The following is a 19,806-nucleotide window of genomic DNA, read 5'->3' on the forward strand; positions in this document are numbered from 1 at the left end:
CAGTGGGCTATAGTTTACAGACCTCTGGCCTAAGAGAAGCTACTGTAATGATACTTTAACTCCGAAATTTCTGCCTCATCTGAGCGTTACAATTAATTAAATTTCCTGTGATGATTGTCAGTTTATTTCTTTGACTTTTTTTCTAATAAGTCAAGATGGCTTATTTATGTATTTACTTCAAATAGGTATTGTTCATTTAGCCATTAAGCCTTATTTTATTTTTAAAGTTTATATAACAAATTAATATTATAAATCAGTCATCAACAAGAACTTCTCTGATCCAAAATCCTTATACTGTTAAGTATCATTAGGCCACTCTCCACCTCTTCTCTGACTTAAATATGAGGACTTTTTAATAGAAGTCTCAGTTAAAAAGTCAAAAAATAAGCCTTTTATCTTAAACAGTTTGCAACGTGTATTTTGGTAGGTTTCAGTATGAAAGTGTCTAGAGCCCTAATGGAAGGTAGGGCCAAAGGTCAGCAGAGCAGTCTGGTTAAAGAAATAGGGTAAATTGTTTGCATGCTAAAACGAGTAGGAAGGGACAGGGCAGGTATATATCCCAGGTAGGCACTGATAATGAACTTTGTCTTTCCTATCATTTTCTCTAGAATTGTAATCAGCAGCATAAGGTGAATTCATCAAAAAAAAAAAAAAATCAAATGAAAGTCACATGGCAAAGAAGGGTCAAAACAATTTTTCATCTAAGAAGTTTCCCTGCCTTTAAATAACACAACTCTAGGGTAGACATAGAGAAGATCATAGGAAAACTTTCATGCTTATAAGCATAATTTGCAAAATTTGCTTCACCTAAACCCCAAGCAAATCACTGAAGGTTCACAGGTAAGAAATGAGACCCATGGGAGACCATGAACAGCTTAACACTTACAGTTTATATGGTCAAATTCATTCCATTTATAAGAATAATAAAGTAGAAGTGCTGTATTTTGATAATGACTTAATAACATTGAAAATGTAAAACTGTGAATTGTATAATACAGCAAGTTAAGAATGAAATGAAAATATTCAGTAGAGGGTGTGGTTATTTAGGTCATGTTCTTTTTTGGATCAAAGATGATGATTCTCACATGACTTACCAACAGCTTTTCTAAACTCATAAATAATCAAAACAGGCAATTAGAATTGGTAAGATTATCACACTTGAAAATGATTTAAAAAATCCACATTAGTTTTATAGTAGAAATAGAAACATGTTCATGAGATAGTCTGATGAAATGATCAGCAAATTTCAAGGCATATATGGACTTCTTTGGGTGTAAGTAAATTGGTAGAAGGTGTAAAGCCTTACTTCTAATAAAATTGGGAAGAAAATTTCCAGCCATGAAAAAAATGACAAATACAAATATCACATCGATAAAGTTACAATATGGTAAAGTATATTAGTTTTGTTACAAGTGACAGAAATCCTATTTTAAAGGCAAAAAGAAGCATTTCTATATTCAGGGAATCCAATAAAGTATAAACAACAACAACATCAAACTTTTTGTAGAATAAAAAGAAATGCAACTGGACTTCAGGGTAAATTGGAAAGGAGGGTCCTCAAAACTGCCAGGTCATTGTCTTTCTGTGATGGCTGCATTGTTTCAACACATGTATGTTTTCTCTATATTGAAGGGTTAACATAGAATTTTCACAATCTACCCAACATTTATTCTTTTTTTTCCTTGTTAACAATCCCAGTTTGATGAAGTATATGTTCTCTTTTGCATGGCCATGAACATCAGGAGAAACTGCTCTATTCTTAGCCTTAGAAAATTAATCCTGATTGGCCTTAAGCCAACTATGTTGGTATTAATTCCCTTGACAGTGATTAGTTTAGACAATGTGATAAAAATTGGCTGGGTGGTTCTAAAAAGTTTTCCTTGTCTTTAAAATTAAACACAATGGAGGAAATGATTTCTTTCTGTTTCTGAATAGCATAGTTTCTGAGTAAGATGCACTGAACTGGTACAACCATTTTATGGCAAGCCCAAAGCTGCAGGCAACCTCAAGGGTAATAGAATGGAAACAATTGTGAAAAGATCATTGAGTTGCTGCGTTAACATACCTTAGAGCTGCACTGTGTTACAACAGTGAATTTTATTGTTATTTAAATCCTTTGAGTTTAATTTTCTACTATTATCAGCGGAAAACTTCCTAAATAATATTGGGAAAAACACTGCCACTGATAGATGTTGATATAATTTTTGTTAGTGGAGAAACACTAAATGACAGAATATTTAGTGTCAAGTTCAAAAGTCCTGGGGTAGGACTCCAGTTAATCTAGATGAAAAATCCTGGGCCAATCCTTTGTGGTTTTCTTGAGTAGAATCAAGTGAGAACACAGTATTCTTTAGGGGAACCAAATATGTGGAGCTGGGAGAAAAGCAATTCCAAGAAGAGAGACAATATTTCTAGATGAAGAGAAGGAAAAATTTCTACTCTACAAGGTGAAAGCAGTAATGTGTGTTTAATAGAAAGGCAATGTGTTCAGAAAGCAAGACTATTATACAGTAAAAGTGAGAGGCATAAGTGTTAGGTGTAAGTGTTAACTTGTAAACACAATGGATTAAATTAATGGATTTTGGACAAAACTGTAGAGAGTGTATAGACTTCATGGAGAATGAAAATTAACTAGAAAACAACCACACAAATAAGGGAGAAAAGCCCATATTAGTTATTTTATGGATGAAGTTTGAAAGTTTCTTTCAAGTTGGACTACTCATTACCCAAGTAATTAAACTTCCGCATTACACTAATGATATTATTTTTTAAGCACAAATTAAATAAACAATAATTAGAGGAGGAACTACAGGATTCTCAACAGTCCCTCTTTGGGAAAGAGCTAAGGTGAAGTTTTCAAGGGCTGTGTACCTCAGAGAAAGGATCATGTTATGAAGGTAAATAATTTGAACTTACTGTAAAGGGTGATCCTGTGTTTAGGAGAGAGCTTCTTAGTCTGCTGAGCTGCTCCTTCTCTTCTGGTCTCTGTGAAGACAATTATGTATTGAATTATGACCCTCATAAAAGACATGTTGAAGCTCTAACCCAGTAACTCAGAATATGACCTTATTTGGAAATAGGGTATTTAAAATAAGTTAAATGAGGTCATTAGGGTGGGCCCTAATTCAATATGAATGGTGTTCTTATAAAAAGGGGAAATTTGGACACAGAAACAGACAAGCATACAAGGGAGAATGCCATGTGAACATGAAGATGGAAATTGGCATAAAGCATCTAAAGCCAAGGAACATCAAAGATGGTCAGCAAACCACGATGAGCTACAAGAGAGACATGGAACAGATTCTCCCTCACAGTCATCAGAAGAAACCGACACTGCCAACACCTGGATTTTGAATTTCTAGCCTCTAGAACTGTGAGTCAATAAAGTTCTGTTATTTCAACCACCCGGTTTGTGGTACTTCGTTACTGAAGCCCTAGCAATCTAATACATGTATTTCCATATGAGTGTTATCTTGCCAGTTCTATTCATTAACATCACTGCCTGGAAGGATCTGTGGATTGGGAAAAGGCTGATGCTCACTCTGCCTGTACTATTATGGCTTTGATTGGAGACTGCTCTGCCTGTCCTTTACCTCATGGGTATAACAGGAAGTCAACATACTTTTGATTTTAATTTTAGTTCTTACTAGCTCTTTGACACTGAGTAAATTCTTTAAAATTCTGGATATTGGTTTTCCTAGTTATAAATTATAAACTAGAAGGATAAAAAGATTCTTAATGTAGTGGGCATGTCATGTCAATCTGGGTCACTTTTTAAAAAAACACATGGCTTGGGCCTCTGCTCTCATGAATGTAAGTCAATAGTTGGAAACTAGATAGTCATATTTTAAAAGGATCTAGAGTTAAATCTAATGGCAACCCTTCAATGATGACCAGGGAATTGAATATCAAAAACTGCTATGAGCTTTGATTTCATTCATTCTATAATTATGGTACTGTGGCTACTATGTCATGAATAATACATGCAGTAGTAAGAGCCAAAATAGCTCAAAAATATCACTGCTTGGGAATTCCCTGGTGCTCCAGTGGTTAGGACCCTGTGCTTTCACTGCTAAGAGCCTGGGTTCAATCCCTGGTCAGGGAACTAAGATCCCACAAGCTGCATGGTGCGGCCAAAAAAAAAAAAAAAAAAATCACTGCACGTATCTACAATAAATATTTAAATAAATGGGAATTGTAAGCAGCCCTCTACAGAGAAGCATAGATTTGGTATAATGACCTAGAAAGCTATATTTTCAGTTTGTAGCAGTAGCTAAAATTCATAATCCTTCTATTTCATAATATTTTTCTTTCCTAATCTACTAGAAAGAAGATGTTTGTTATTCTGTGACAGTGACCATTTAATGTGGCATTGGTATTATCTTCTAATTATCCAAATTTCTTTTGTACAGTTATATATTAAAAGCAGCAAGTTTGGACCTCCCTGGTGGCACAAAGGTTAAGAATCCACCTGCCAATGCAGAGAACATGGGTTCAAGCCCTGGTCTGGGAAGATCCCACATGCTGTGGAGCAACTAAGCCCGTGTGCCACAACTACTGAAGCCCACGCGCCTAGAGCCTGTGCTCCGCAACAAGGGAAGTCACTGCAATGAGGGGCCCACACACCACAATAAAGAGTAGCCCCTGCTTGCTGCAACTAGAGAAAGTCTGCACACAGCAACAAAGACCCAGTGCAGCCAAAAATAAAAATAAATAAAATATAAATAAAATTTTTTTAAAAAGCAGCAAGTTTACAAAACTCTTAGCTTGACAAATATCTTATAAATTCTTTCTTTAAATGCTAAGGGCTACAAAATATAATTTAGTACCTATGAGCTTCTAGGAGCTATTTACCACTTTAACAATTAACAAGCCATACAATAACATTTAAAAAGTCATAAAAATTTACATCTATAAGTGATTTTACTTAATAGGTTAGCAATATGCATTCTGAGCAATAGAAGGGGAACAGCACTAATAAAATGTATACTGAACTCAGTAAAAGTAATTTATGCAACTAGTGCTCAATTGATGATGAGGGCAAGTTATAGGTTGGTTATACGTCATGGTTTCATCTGTCCCTAACAAATGATTCTTGCCACACTGCCTCCTGTAATTAGGAGTGACACTGCTTGGAGGCAAAGGCATGCACAGAGTGGCCTTTCAAAATTCCTTTGAGAGGACCGTGATAAATTTCAAAGCAACATCTAGTAAATGGTAGAGTAAGACACAGATCTGAGAGTTGAAACCATTTCAGATTGAAGTAATCAGGGCATAGTCCTTTCTTAAAAAAATACTTTGCATATCTTCTCAAAATATAAGATGAGCAAATCAACAATTATTTAGTGACAACAGTACAGAGAAAAACAAAATCCTTGAATAAATAACTTAGTGAGAATAAAATAAATCAGTCCTGCACAATTTACATCTCTCTTGCCTCTTTGAAATTAGATGTACCCTGGTACCCTGGTAAGTCATGGAAAAGCAGAACAATATTTAACTGCAAATTTCTAGTAAACAAATTCCACTTCCAGTGTGTGAGAATTTTGAGTCATTTTTTGTGGGAACTGATTAGCAAAAGAAAAAATAGAATCTGAAATGGGAAATGGAAATAGAGCAGATGGCAATAAATCAGTGTAGATTTTAATAATAAAAGTTTAGGGAAGAAGACAAAAGATAAGAGAAAAATATTCTCAAGTTTTACTGTGCTGTCTCGTGCTGAAAGAAAGAGAACTAGGAAGACAAATAAACAATGGAGTCATCTCACAATCAAAAAGGCATTAAATCCTGAGTGAAGAACCAGAATCAGGGGAAAAAGCTTTTTAGAATGTTTATTATCTACAGTAAGATACATTTCTAAGTGTCTCCTTGACATAGTAGTGGATTGAGTATCAGACATAAACTATTGAGGTTTGGTGAATTAAAAAAAAAACCTAATAAAATAATTATTGTTAATTTAAGATGTAAAAATTGCCCTAATATTGTCTTTATTTGTTGATATATTATTTTATTCTAGCATAGACAACACACATTGTTAATGGCCTTTATATGTTTACTCTCAGCTTGAGTCCCCACAGTTTTTTCTTCCTATAGAAATATTTCATCAACTAAATAGAAATAGTTCTCTTGTATTATCTGATGATGATAAAAGTAATCAATGTTTTGTGTAAAACACTCAGAAATAAACTGTAACTCTCATATATTGCTGATGGGAATGCAAAATGGAACATCTACTCTGAAAAGAGTTTTGAAGTTTTTTATTTAAAGTTAAATATACACTTACCATAAGATCCAGACATTCTGCTCCTAGGTACTTACCCAAGAGAAATAAAATACTCTCCTACAAAATAATCTGTAAATGACTGTATATAGCAGCTTTATTTATAATAACCTCAAACTGGAAACAACCCAATGTCCATCCACTATTGAAAGAGTAAACAAGTTGTGTTACAGCCATACAATGAAATATTATTCAGCAATAAAAGGCAATAAACTAATTAACCATGTGAAAATATAACTAAATCTCAAAAACATTGTGCTAAGTGAAAGCAAATGAATATAAAAGGCTACATTTGCTATGATTCCATTTCTGTGACATTCAGGAAAAGACAATATGTAAGTGGGATCATATTCTATATTCTACTTTGTAATTTTTTAAATTAAAATTATATTATATAGTTATATATAAAATTATATAGTGCACATCTATAATAATAAAACCAAAAGCACTTTGATGGCATAGTATTTTATAGGTGTATCATAATTTATTTATTTAAATAATCTATTAACATATTCAATTTGATTGTAAGTTTTCTGACCATGAATGAATATTCTCATAAATACACCATCTATATGAACCATATACAATTGTCTGATAATTTTCTTAATACAAATTCCTGCACATTAACTTTCAGATTATAGATCTAGACACATTTAAATGTTTGATAGAATATGCCAAATTGTTCTTTACAAAAATTGTACAAAATACACTTCCACCAACAATATCTGAAGCTACTAATTTCTATTCCTCCCTCAGAGCACATTGGTTATTATCATTCAGAACATCTTTTAAAAGAGTAAGTTCTGCAACCAATAATTCTACATTTATGAACAAAATCTATTTGTGGAAAAGCCCTTAACATAATGTCTAAGGAGCTCACTATTTAATAAAAAGTAACACTATTCATTTTACATCTGGAATCCAATGTTTAATATTTTTTAAAAAAGGTTTTCCTATGCTTTTTATGGATAGATTTAAATATTTAAATTGTTGAAAATCTTTCCTTCATGTTCTGAGCCAGTTATTCTTCAGATTCACTTTCTAGCTCCTTGGTATTGACCTCCATGAAGTTCCTCATTTGGGCTACTTTCCTCTCTGGTTTCTAGATGGGATTGAATAATGGTAGACCCAATTGTCCTAAGAGCAGAAGAGGGAGGTCAGGGTAGTTGTTCCCTCAATGCTTTTACTGCCAGCTCCTCGTTTGAACACTAGATACTTTCCCCAACCATCAGCACTGCTTCTTTAGGGTGGCTTCTCTCCCAGGGCTATAGCTTTTGCTGGATTCTGGCCACACCATCCTCTTCAGGCATAGTGGTGTTAACAAATATTAATCATAGTTAGTCTCTGGGGCTTTGCCATTCTTCTTGGGTCTCTTAACCCTGTCCACATGTCTATGAAAAGTCTTTTTATTAAAATTATCTTCATTTACTGATTTGGTTGTTTTATGGGACTCTAAGTGATACAGGGCTAAAACACAGGGTGATAAGATATCCAGCACTTAAATAATTAATTCTATGCTAGGCCATAAACACACAGGAGAGTGCTTAGTCAAAGAACTTAGATCAACAGGATATTTTTTTTTCCACAGCTACAGTCCTTGGAGTTATTTATGCAATGGTAAGCATACAAACAGAATGGGAAAAATTAGATAGGAACTAAATCTAATAGAATTACACGAAATTGGATACAATGAAGATTAGGGAAGAATAAAGAAAAATTATGTAGTGTGATTATATTGTGATAAAAATTCTTAATAAAGCGTGCTCTCTTCGTAAAGTTACCAGATTTAGCAAATAAAAATACAGGATGCCCAGTTGTATTTAAATTTTGGATAAGCAATGAATTATTTTTAGTATGTTTATCTGAAAACCAAATTTAACTGAGCATTATATATTTCGTCTGGCAACCCTATCCTTGCATACAATTCATTAACACAGTCTATCATTTGACAAAATCTCTTGTGATTTATCTACTGCATAATCAGCAACCTGTGAATGACCAAGTGACAGATGAAATCAAGTAGATCAAGAACTAGTGTCTAGGAGGCAAGTATCCAGATGAAACAGTGGGACAGAGTAAGTCCCCTAAGCAAAATATTACAATCAGAGTTATCTATTGTTTGATGGAGAGAGAGAGAGAGAGAGATTGTGCATATAAGGGCCACTAATATGAATTCTGATGAGAAGTGCAGTGAGGGGTTTTTTTGTTTTGTTTTGAGTTTTTTTGGTACAAACTTTAATGAACAAGGAAAAAAAAAAAGTTTGATAGTTAAGTACCTGACCTGACATCTGTGTCAGGCAAACCAGGCCATGAAAACTATGTCTGAGACTATAAATATGAAATAAAAAATCTAGACCAGTCAAGAATATGGGCACAGGGCTTCCCTGGTGACGCAGTGGTTGAGAGTCCGCCTGCTGATGCAGGGGACACGGGTTCTCACAACAGTGAGAGGCCCGCGTACCGCAAAAAAAAAAAAAGAATATGGGCACAAAAAGAAGTATTTGTAAATATGTAAGAAACAAGCAAAAATGTGCAATGAAAGGAATATTTCCCTGAGAGTAAGGACAGCTGATTTTTTCCCCAGCCTGGCCTTGATGAAGCCTTGGTCGTTCCAGGATCCATTATTTTAGCTACAAAAGGAATATTTAGTTATATATTTAGTTACACAAATATTATATAAAACTATATACATATTGCAGCCCTAAAAACCTGTGCTTTATAATCCAAGATTTTAATTGGAGCCCAAGAGAACAATGGGAAAAGTTTATCCATACAATAAAACCATGCTATTGTATCAGAATCAAGTATAAGAGAGCAGGTTCCAAAAATACTAAATCAGATAGACATCAGATGTTGATTACTGGAATAGAGCTCTTGGATGTCCGCTTTTTGCTTCTTTTCTGAGGGCTCTTCCCAGTGTGGGCAGACAACCAAGGGAAGGTTTTGCTTCTCTGTGGAACAAGACAGACTTCTAAAACTGCCCCAGGTTGGTAATTATCTGATTTATATCTTATCACAAGTAGAGAGATAAGCCAGACGAAGGAATTTTATTAATTTAACCATATGGAAGAGAAAAATCGGAAACACTAACATACAATTTAGTTGTTAAAATATTAAAAAAAACTCTTACAATGAAAAATTCTGGAGAGGGCTAGAAGCATTGTCTGATTAGTAGAAAATGAAAAAGAAGATGTCTCCATTCTCTGTGCCCTTGTTCCTCATATGCCATTATGATTTGAATGAGACTTGAAAAAGGGTAAAAAGGAGGCTTGAATTATACCCGAAATAGCTGGGAAATGTGGGTAAAGAAAATATGAGCAAATGTCCCAGTATATTGCAAGAACAGTTCCAATACGATGAAAGTGAAATAAAGCCATCACAAAATGAACCCCATTTTCTTTACACAAATAACCAAAGGAATTATTTGACTTATTCCATTTTTAAAAAAGGGGGAAAGGTAAGTAGAGATGCAGAATGTGGCAATGACAAAAAGGAAGATGGAACTGTAACAGCATGTTGAATGAAACCTTCTATTAAGGGGCCAAGAAAAAAATACATACTATATTCCAAAGTGACATGTCATACTGTGATGAAAAATTTTAAAGAAATTATTTCTAAACTGTTAAACCTTCTACCAAAACCAATAATGCAAAAGGATCAGGAGTAGGAAATAGGGTCAGGGAAGGATTTTTAAATGAATTTTTGGGAAGGAGGTTTCTATGAATCTCATCTTCCTCAAGAATGAAGAGTGGGGAATCCTGACTTTTATCAATAGCTCAAGAAAGCAAATTCTTAAACAAACAAACAAACAAACAAACGACTCTGAGACCTTAGTATGTCTCCTGTAGAGTTTGGGGTAGCCAGTGGATAGGTATTTGTTTTATATCAAAATCTAAAAGATAAGAGATTGAATGAAAAAATTTGTGGCTGCTGAGAAAAGGACTACATTTTTGAAAGTATCGAACTTTAAAAATAGTAAGTTGATAGACCGTACAAGTGGTTTCCACAGTCCAGATTTCAGTTACAACCAGAGAGATAAATTATGGGTTTATCTTACATCCTATCAAAGAAGGACGATTTAAAATAGGTTAATTAAAAGATGACAGAGGGGCTTCCCTGGTGGCGCAGTGGTTGAGAGTCCGCCTGCCGATGCAGGGGACACGAGTTCGTGCCCCGGTCCGGGAGGATCCCACACGCCGCGGAGTGGCTGGGCCCGTGAGCCATGGCCGCTGAGCCTGCGTGTCCGGAGCCTATGCTACAGCAAAAAAAAAAGATGACAGAAAAATCCTGGAGCTATTGCTAGAGGTCCAAGGACTACATAAAGAGGTGTAAACTATAAATCAAAAGAGAAAGCATCACCGTCATCAAGAGAACCAAGGGTAAGAGATCCCATGAAATACAGGTTGGAGTCTGTGAAGAAAACTTATAACAACCCACAAAAGTGGGATTAAGCTTTAAATAGCTGATACATACAGAAAAAGGATAAAGTAGCTCATGACAGTATCAGAAAAGTAAAAACTTTCATATGGCTATTTCTTCCTTTACCTCTTTGTCCTACAAGTATGAAAAGAAATTTCATTTTAAATGTAGAAAGATAAAGAAGGGTCAATATCTCTGAAGAAAGAGGAGATAGATAACTTAACCCCACTTCTAGACTCTAGACTTCCCATGTACAGCAAGAATAAACATGGGAGAGGAGTAGTACATCTTCAGTATAAAATCAAATTCAAATTTTGAAGTAACAGAGTTTCCCATTTATTGCTGAATTGAGACTGTTTGGAAACTTCAAATACGATTTTATTTTTAAATCTTAGAGTGGCCATAAATGTCATGGAGCCCACCCCAGTTTTCATCCTGGCTGTTCAGAGTACATTTCAAAGAACAATGGGATAAACAAAATAGAGTTGCTTTATATTGCTACATCTCATAAGTCATCTTAATCAAAGTACTAGTTACATTAGCTTTAAAATAAAATTACTTCTGAATAAGAAATCAAATTAGTATTTTTATAGTATGTTTGTTTCAGTTTGGATCTTGGTATCTCTCGAGATAACACACTCAAGGGTTAATTGAAAAAAGTTTAATGGAGAGATTATTTAGACTTCTGGTTTCTGGTTCTACATATAAGGAGTTTGGAAGTGTGCACTCTGTCCTAAAAAAAAGCAAAAAGTTGTTCACTAAAAAGTTAACAACTCTTCTTGGATTCATAAGAGAGGAGAGGACACAGGACAAACCACAGTTCCCGATGTTGGAGAGGCAGACAGGCAAATACAGGGAAGGGTGCTTTCCGTGAGCAGAGATCACAGGCAGAAACTGCTGTGGGTTGTGCTGGGTTAGGAAGACCTGCACTGTAATTGATAAATTGCTGGAGACTCAGTGTACACAAGTCTGGGAGTTAAAAACTCCAGGGCTACCCAGTCATGGGGGACCCTGCAATGTTGTGAGATTTACCTCCAGGAGCTCAACCAAGTGCCCATAATAAATAAAGGAGAAAAATCCCCTTGAGCTTGTGTCAGAGAAAGTGAAAAAGGAACCATTTTGAAATACGCTATAGCACTCTGTTTTTCTTAGTAAGGCTTGCCCTCAAGGGAAACTAGTTAAACAGAGGCTAATATACTGGGGGTATTACTAGAGCCTAACTAACCAGGGGAAGAGAAATACCCAGCTCCAGCTTGCTCTATCCTTCCATGTGGGAGAAGGGAAATAGCCAATTCCAGCCCACTCTAGCCATCTTATCCATACTAAGTGGGGAGAAAAAAAATGAATAACGTATGTGAAGTTCACAGTCCAGAGGTACAGGCTCACTAAAAGACTGACCTAAATCATAGGACTGTTGAATGCTTCCCCTCCCTCTACACCTCACCAGCACATTACATAAAATGTGTAATAATATATGTGTATATAATATAGATCTATTTACAGCAGTTGTTTTTACTGAGTCTATTATGTCCAGCTATCAAGAAAAATATTGAAAGGCAAAAAACAAAATGTGAAGATACAGAGCAAGTATCAAAACCAGACATAATAGGGATGTTGGAGTTATCAGACCATGAATTTTTAAAAACTATGATTATTATGATAAAGGGCTCTAATGGATAAAGTAGATGGCATATAAGAACAGATGGGCAACGTAAGTGGAAATTCTAAGGAAGAACCAAAAACAAATTTTAGAGGTAAAAAGCACTGTAACAAAAACGAAGAATGCCCTTGACGGGCTTACTACTAGACAGGGAAGGCTAAGGAGAGAATCTCTGAGCTAGATGATATATCAATAGAATCCTTAATAACCAAAAGGCAAAGAGAGCAAAAACAAACAAAAGAACAGAATATCAAAAGACTCTGGGATAATGACAAAAGGTGGAACATAAGTGGAATGGGAATACCAGTAGTAGAAGAATAAGAGAAGGGAACAGACGAAATATTTGAAATAACAATGACTGATAATTTCTGCAAATTAATGTTAATGTAAACTCATTTTAATTAATTATTAATGTAAATTAATGTTAATTCCTCCAAATTAAACATATATCCAGGAAGTTCAATGAATACCAAGCAGAATAAATGCCCCAAATTTTTCACCTAGGTATATTATCTTCAAACTACAGAAAATCAGAAAAAGAAAAAATCCTGAAAGAAACCAGGGACTGGGGTGGGGAGAATCTTACCTGTAGAAGAACAAAGATAAGAATTATACCTGACTTCTCCTCAGAAACCAAGATACATTTGATTACTGGAAGAAAGAAACACCAACATAAAATATGTACCCAGTGAGATTATCTTTCGAAAATGAAGGGGAAACTTCTTTCTTCCCTCTTCCCTTTTCTAAGTGGCCCCAGCATCCTGCCACCCCCACCTCCTTTAGTAGCACTTCTGAACGCTTCAGGGAGGAAGACTCCAGGAATCTGTCCAGGGAGAGCCGTGTGGCTGACAGGGTCTTGGTGCTCCAGCCGGGTGTCAGAACTGTGCCTCTGAGGTGGGAGAGCAGAGTTCAGGACATTGGTCCACCACAGATCTCCCAGCTCCACATAATATCAAACAGCTAAAGCTCTCCCAGAGATCTCTGTCTCAACGTTAAGACCCAGCTCCACTCAACGACCAGCAAGCTACAGTGCTGGACACCCTATGCCAAACAACTAGCAAGATAGGAACACAACCTCACCCATTAGCAGAGGGGCTGCCTAAAATCATAATAAGTCCACAGACACCCCAAAACACACCACCAGATGTGGACCTGCCCACCAGAAAGACAAGATCCAGCCTCATCCACCAGAACACAGGCACTAGTCCCCTCCACCAGGAAGCCTACACAACCCACTGAACCAACCTTAGTCACTGGAGGCAGACACCAAAAACAATGGGAACTACAAACCTGCAGCCTGCGAAAAGGAGACCCCACACAGTAAGATAAGCAAAATGAGAAGACAGAAAAACACACAGCAGATGAAGGAGCAAGGTGAAAACCCACCAGACCTAACAAATGAAGAGGAAACAGGCAATCTACCTGAAAAAGAATTCAGAGTAATGATAGTAAAGATGACCCAAAATATTGGAAATAGAATGGAGAAAATATAAGAAATGTTTAACAAGGACCTAGAAGAACTAAAGATCAAACAAACAATGATGAACAACACAATAAATGAAATTAAAAATTCTCTAGAGGAATCAATAGCAGAATAACTGAGGCAGAAAAACAGATAAGTGACCTGGAAGATAAAATAGTGGAAACAACTACTGCAAAGCAGAATAAAGACAAAGAATGAAAAGAATTGAGGACAGTCTCAGAGACCTCTGGGACAACATTAAAAACACCAACATTCGAATTATAAGGGTCCCAGAAAAGAAGAGAAAAAGAAAGGGACTGAGAAAATATTTCAAGAGATTATAGTTGAAAAATTCCCTAATATGGTAAAGGAAATAGTCAATCAAGTCCAGGAAGTGCGGAGAGTCCCATGCAGGATAAATCCAAGGAGAAACACACCAAGACACATATGAACCAAACTATCAAAATTAAATACAAAGCAAAAATATTAAAAGCAGCAAGGGAAAAGCAACAAATAACATACAAGGGAATCACCATAAGGTTAACAGCTGATCTTTTAGCAAAACACTGCAAGCCAGCAGGGAATGGCAGGACATACTTAAAGTGATGAAAGGGAAAAAACTATAACCAAGATTACTCTACCCAGCAAGGATCTCATTCAGGTTCGATGGAGAAATTAAAACCTTTACAGACAAGCAAAAGCTAAGAGAATTCAGCACTACCGAACCAACTTTACAACAAATGCTAAAGGAACTTCTCTAGGCAGGAAACACAAGAGAAAGAAAAGACAGACAATAACAAACCCAGTACAATTAAGAAAATGGTAATAGGAACATACATATCGATAATTACCTTAAATGTAAATGGATTAAATGTGCCAACCAAAAGAAACAGACTGGCTGAATGGATACAAAAACAAGACCCGTATATATGCTGTCTACCAGAGACCCACTTCAGACCTAGGGACACATACAGACTGAAAGTGAGGGGATGGAAAAAGATATTCCATGCAAATGGAAATCAAAAGAAAGCTGGAGCAGCAATTCTCATAACAGACAAAATAGACTTTAAAATAAAGACTACTACAAGAGACAAAGAAGGATACTACATAATAATCAAGGGATCAATCCAAGAAAAAGATATAACAATTGTAAATATTTATGCCCCCAACATAGGAGCACCTCAATACATAAGGCTAATGCTAACAGTCATAAAAGGGGAAATTGACAGTAACACAATCATAGTAGGGGGTTTTAACACCCTAATTTCACCAATGGACAGAGCATCCAAAACGAAAATAAATAAGGAAACACAAGCTTTAAATGCTACAATGAACAAGATGGACTTAACTGATATTTATAGGACATTCCATCCAAAAACAACAGAATACACTTTCTTCTCAAGTGCTCATAGAAGATTCTCCGAGATAGATCATATCTTGGGTCACAAATCAAGCCTTGGTAAATTTAAGAAAATCAAAATCATACCAAGTATCTTTTCTGACCACAACGCTTTGAGACTAGATATCAATTACAGGAAACAATCTGTAAAAAATAGAAACACATGGAGGCTAAACAATACGACACTAAATAACCAAGAGATCACTGAAGCAGTCAAAGAGGAAATCAAAAAATACCTAGAAACAAATGACAGTGAAAACACAATGACCCAAAACCTATGGGATGCAGCAAAAGCAGTTCTAAGAGGGAAGCTTAGAGCAATACAATCCTACCACAAGAAACAAGAAACATCTCAAATAAACAACTTTACCTTACACCTAAAGCAATTAGAGAAAGAAGAACAAACAAAACCCAAAGTTAGCAGAAGGAAAAGAAATCATAAAGATCAGATCAGAAATAAATGAAAAAGAAATGAAGGAAACAATAGCAAAGATCAATAAAATTAAAAGCTGGTTCTTTGAGAAGATAAACATCATTGATAAACCATTAGCCAGACTCATCAAGAAAAAATGGAGAAGACTCAAATCAATAGAATTAGAAATGAAAAAGGAGAAGTAACAACTGACACAGCAGAAGTACAAAGGATCATGAGAGAGTACTACAAGCAACTCTATGCCAATAATATGGACAACCTGGAAGAAATGGACAAGTTCTTAGAAAAGCACAACCTTCCGAGACTGAACCAGGAAGAAACAGAAAATATAAACAGACCAATAACAAGCACTGAAATTGAAACTGTGATTAAAAATCTTCCAACATACAATGGAGAAAAGACAGCTTCTTCAATAAGTGGTGCTGGGAAAAGTGGACAGCTACATGGAAAAGAATGATATTAGAACACTCCCTAACACCATACACAAAAATAAACTGAAAATAGATTAAAGACCTAAATGTAAGGCCAGACACCATAAAACTCTTAGAGGAAAACATAGGCAGAACACTCTATGACATAAATCACAGCAAGATCCTTTTTGACCCACCTCCTAGAGAAATGGAAATAAAAACAAAAATAAACAAATGGGACCTAATGAAACTTCGAAGCTTTTGCACAGCAAAGGAAACCATAAACAAGACGAAAAGACAACCCTCAGAATGGGAGAAAATATTTGCAAATGAAGCAACTGACAAAGGATTAATCTCTAAAATTTATAAGCAGCTCATGCAGCTCAATATTAAAAAAACTAACAACCCAATCCAAAAATGGGCAGAAGACCTAAATAGACATTTCTCCAAAGAAGATATACAGATTGCCAACAAACACATGAAAGGATGCTCAACATCACTAATCATTAGAGAAATGCAAATCAAAACTACAATGAGGTATCACCCCACACCAGTCAGAATGGCCATCATCAAAAAATCTACAAACAATCAATGCTGGAGAGGGTGTGGAGAAAAGAGAACCCTCTTGTACTGTTGGTGCGAAAGTAAATTGATACAGCCACTATGGAGAACAGTATGGAGGTTCCTTAAAAAACTAAAAGTAGGGGCTTCCCTGGTGGCGCAGTGTTTGAGAGTCCACCTGCCGATGCAGGGGACACGGGTTCATGCCCCATTCCAGGAAGATCCCACATGCCGTGGAGCGGCTGGGCCCGTGAGCCATGGCCACTGAACCTGCGTGTCCGGAGCCTGTGCTCCACAATGGGAGAGGCCACAACAGTGAGAGGCCCATGTAACACAAAAACAAACAAACAAACAAACGAAAAACTAAACATAGAAGTACCATATGACCCAGCAATCCCACTACTGAGCATATACCCTGAAAAAAACATAATTCAAAAAGAGTCATGTACCACAATGTTCACTGCAGCAGTACTTACAATAGCCAGGACATGGAACCAACCTAAGTGTCCAATGACAGATGAATGGATAAAGAAGCTGTGGCACATATATACAATGGAATATTACTCAGCCATAAAGATATGAAATTGGGTTATCTGTAGTGAGGTGGATGGAACTACACTGTCATACAGAGTGAAGTAAGTCAGAAAGAGAAAAACAAATACCGTATGCTAACACATGTATATGGAATTAAAAAAAAAACACAACAAAACAGGTTCTGAAGAACCTAGGGGCAGGACAGGAATAAAGATGCAGAAGTACAGAATGGACTTAAGGACATGGGGTGGGGGATGGGTAAGCTGAGACGAAGTGAGAGAGTGGCATGGACATATATACACTACCAAATGTAAAATAGATAGCTAGTGGGAAGCACAGGGAGATCTGTTTGGTGCTTTGTGACCACCTAGAGGGTGGGATAGGGAGGGTGGGAGGGAAACACAAGAGGGAGGGGATATGGGGATATATGTATATGTATAGCTGATTCACTTTGTTATACAGCAGAAACTAATACAACATTGTAAAGCAATTTTACTCCAATAAAGATTGTCTTTAAAAAAGTGAAGGGGAAATAAAGGCTCTCAGATAAACAGAAATTTGTTGCCAGCACTCCTGTCTTGCAAAAATGTGAAAGGAAGTTCTTCAGCGAGTAAGAAAATAAAATAGGTCAGAAACTCAGCTCTTCATAAAGAAAGGAAGAGCATAAAACTAAGTGAAAAATATTTCTTTTCTTTTTCTTTTATCTAGCAGGTAACCGTTTACTAAAAATCAAAACAGTAACAAGGTATCAGGTGTAATTTATGGGTAAGTGAGAAAATGACAGTAATATTATAAGGGATGGGAGGGTTTGGGAATACTCTCTTATGAAGTAGGAACACTACCTATGAAGCATATAAGGTTATTTAAAAAGAAACTTACATTAGTTGTAAATATATGTTGCAAACTGAAAGATAATCAGTGAAGTATTTTAAACAGAAGTACAATTGATATACTAAGAGAGGAGAGAAATTGGAATTATACAAAATGTTACATTAAAACCAGGGAAGGCAGAAAAAGAATGGAAGATAAAAAGAAAGGAAAAGAAAAAAACAGAGCAAGGGCAAAATATAGAAAATAGTTATAAAGCATATTCTGACTCAAAGACCTGTACATGAATGCTCATAGCAATTTTAGTCATAATGGTCAAAAACTGAAAACAACCAAAATGTCCTTCAATAGGAGAATGGAAAACAAGGTCATATATTCATAAAATAGGATACTACTCAGCAGTAAAAAGGGATAGACTGCTAATACATGCAAAAACATGGATGAATCTGAAAAACATTATTTTGAGATTGACACAAAATAATTCATACTGTATGGTTCCAATTTATATGAAAGCTAGTAAAACTAATCTATACTATTAAAAAACTTTAAAGTAGTTGGCTTCTTGGATGATTGTCTAGAAAGCAGCATGCAATTACTTCTGTAAGAATAATATGTCTTGATGGTGATGCATTACATGGGAATATGTAGATATTAAAACTTATGGAGGGCTTCCCTGGTGGCACAGTGGTTGAGAGTCTGCCTGCCGATGCAGGGGACACGGGTTCGTGCCCCGGTCCGGGAAGATCCCACATGCCGCGGAGGGGCTAGGCCCGTGAGCCATGGCCACTGAGCCTGCGCGTCCGGAGCCTGTGCTCCACAACGGGAGAGGCCACAACAGTGAGAGGCCCGCGTACCGCAAAAAAAAAACTTATGGAATAGTACACTTAATATTTATGTAATATACTTATGTAAATTTACCTCAAGGGAGAAAATGGAACTGGAAACAAATATTGAAATCTAGTTAGCAGGTGTCTTCGAAAAGAGTTTTATTGGCTCATTGGATTGAAAATACCTTCAGTAGAATTTATTTTAGGGAAGGTTTGATACAGAGTAAATACAATGCTATGAGTAACCTGATTTCTGTCTTTACACAGCAACATTCTCCAGTATTACCTCTTTGTTCTCAGTTTTCTTGGGGCGGTCCACTGGCAATACCAGGTTTCCCTTTTTTTGGTACCAAAGTGAATACATTATCTTGAGACCTTATACTTTTATGCCACTCTAGCTAGAAGAAAAGGGAAAAGGATAAGAGACACTTCTGTTTCATGAAAGACCCAGGAAATATTATTTGCATCTCTTTGGGTCCCATCTGTTATGCCTACCTTTGGATGTAGGAATAGGGTCAAAAACATTAAATAAAGAAAAATAAGTAAGGGTAGGGAAGACCCACAAAGAAAATCTAAGTTCTAATATCAGAAGAGTGGGAGTGAGTCTTCACAGGAGAAATGTTCCTGTTAAAAGAAATTAATTTATTGCTTTTCACCCTAAACTCAGAACATTGGTTTTAAATTTTAACAAGTCTAGCATTTTAATCAGCATTTGAATGTTACTAAGATGTAACTTAAAATTCAAGTTACATTGTGACTTAATTAGGTAGTAAATGTTGGACTCATGTTAAAGACTTACAAAGTAGGTGGGTAGAAAATAAGAAACTATTAAATTATCTTAATTGCTCTATATGTTGGCAATGGATTAATAATATGATGATTATCAGGTCAGGTCAGAATTGTTTTTCATTTTCCAAAGTAGGTACAATATAATCCTTAAGATAATTGGGAGAGATTAAATCAGATCAAAGTTAAAATGAATTTCTGAGTGTA

The 19,806-nt window shown here is 35.9% G+C and overlaps 1 long non-coding RNA gene across 9 annotated transcripts in view; it reads right to left on the minus strand.

Moving 5' to 3' along the window:
* Positions 1-2,911: 2,911 nt before the first annotated feature.
* Positions 2,912-19,806, minus strand: part of LOC307188246 — a 63,713-nt gene continuing 46,818 nt past the window's right edge. For 6 of the 9 annotated variants that reach the window (XR_013828857.1, XR_013828858.1, XR_013828859.1 and 3 more), the window contains one exon: positions 2,917-2,985. This is a non-coding gene — a long non-coding RNA (uncharacterized lncRNA). Of the gene's footprint in view, positions 2,986-19,099; positions 19,208-19,806 lie in introns of all 9 variants that reach the window. The other 3 variants (XR_013828856.1, XR_013828855.1, XR_013828863.1) reach the window with 3 other exon arrangements.

The sequence above is a fragment of the Stenella coeruleoalba genome (assembly GCF_951394435.1).
Source record: "Stenella coeruleoalba genome assembly, chromosome: 6".
NCBI classification, from domain to species: domain Eukaryota; kingdom Metazoa; phylum Chordata; class Mammalia; order Artiodactyla; family Delphinidae; genus Stenella; species Stenella coeruleoalba.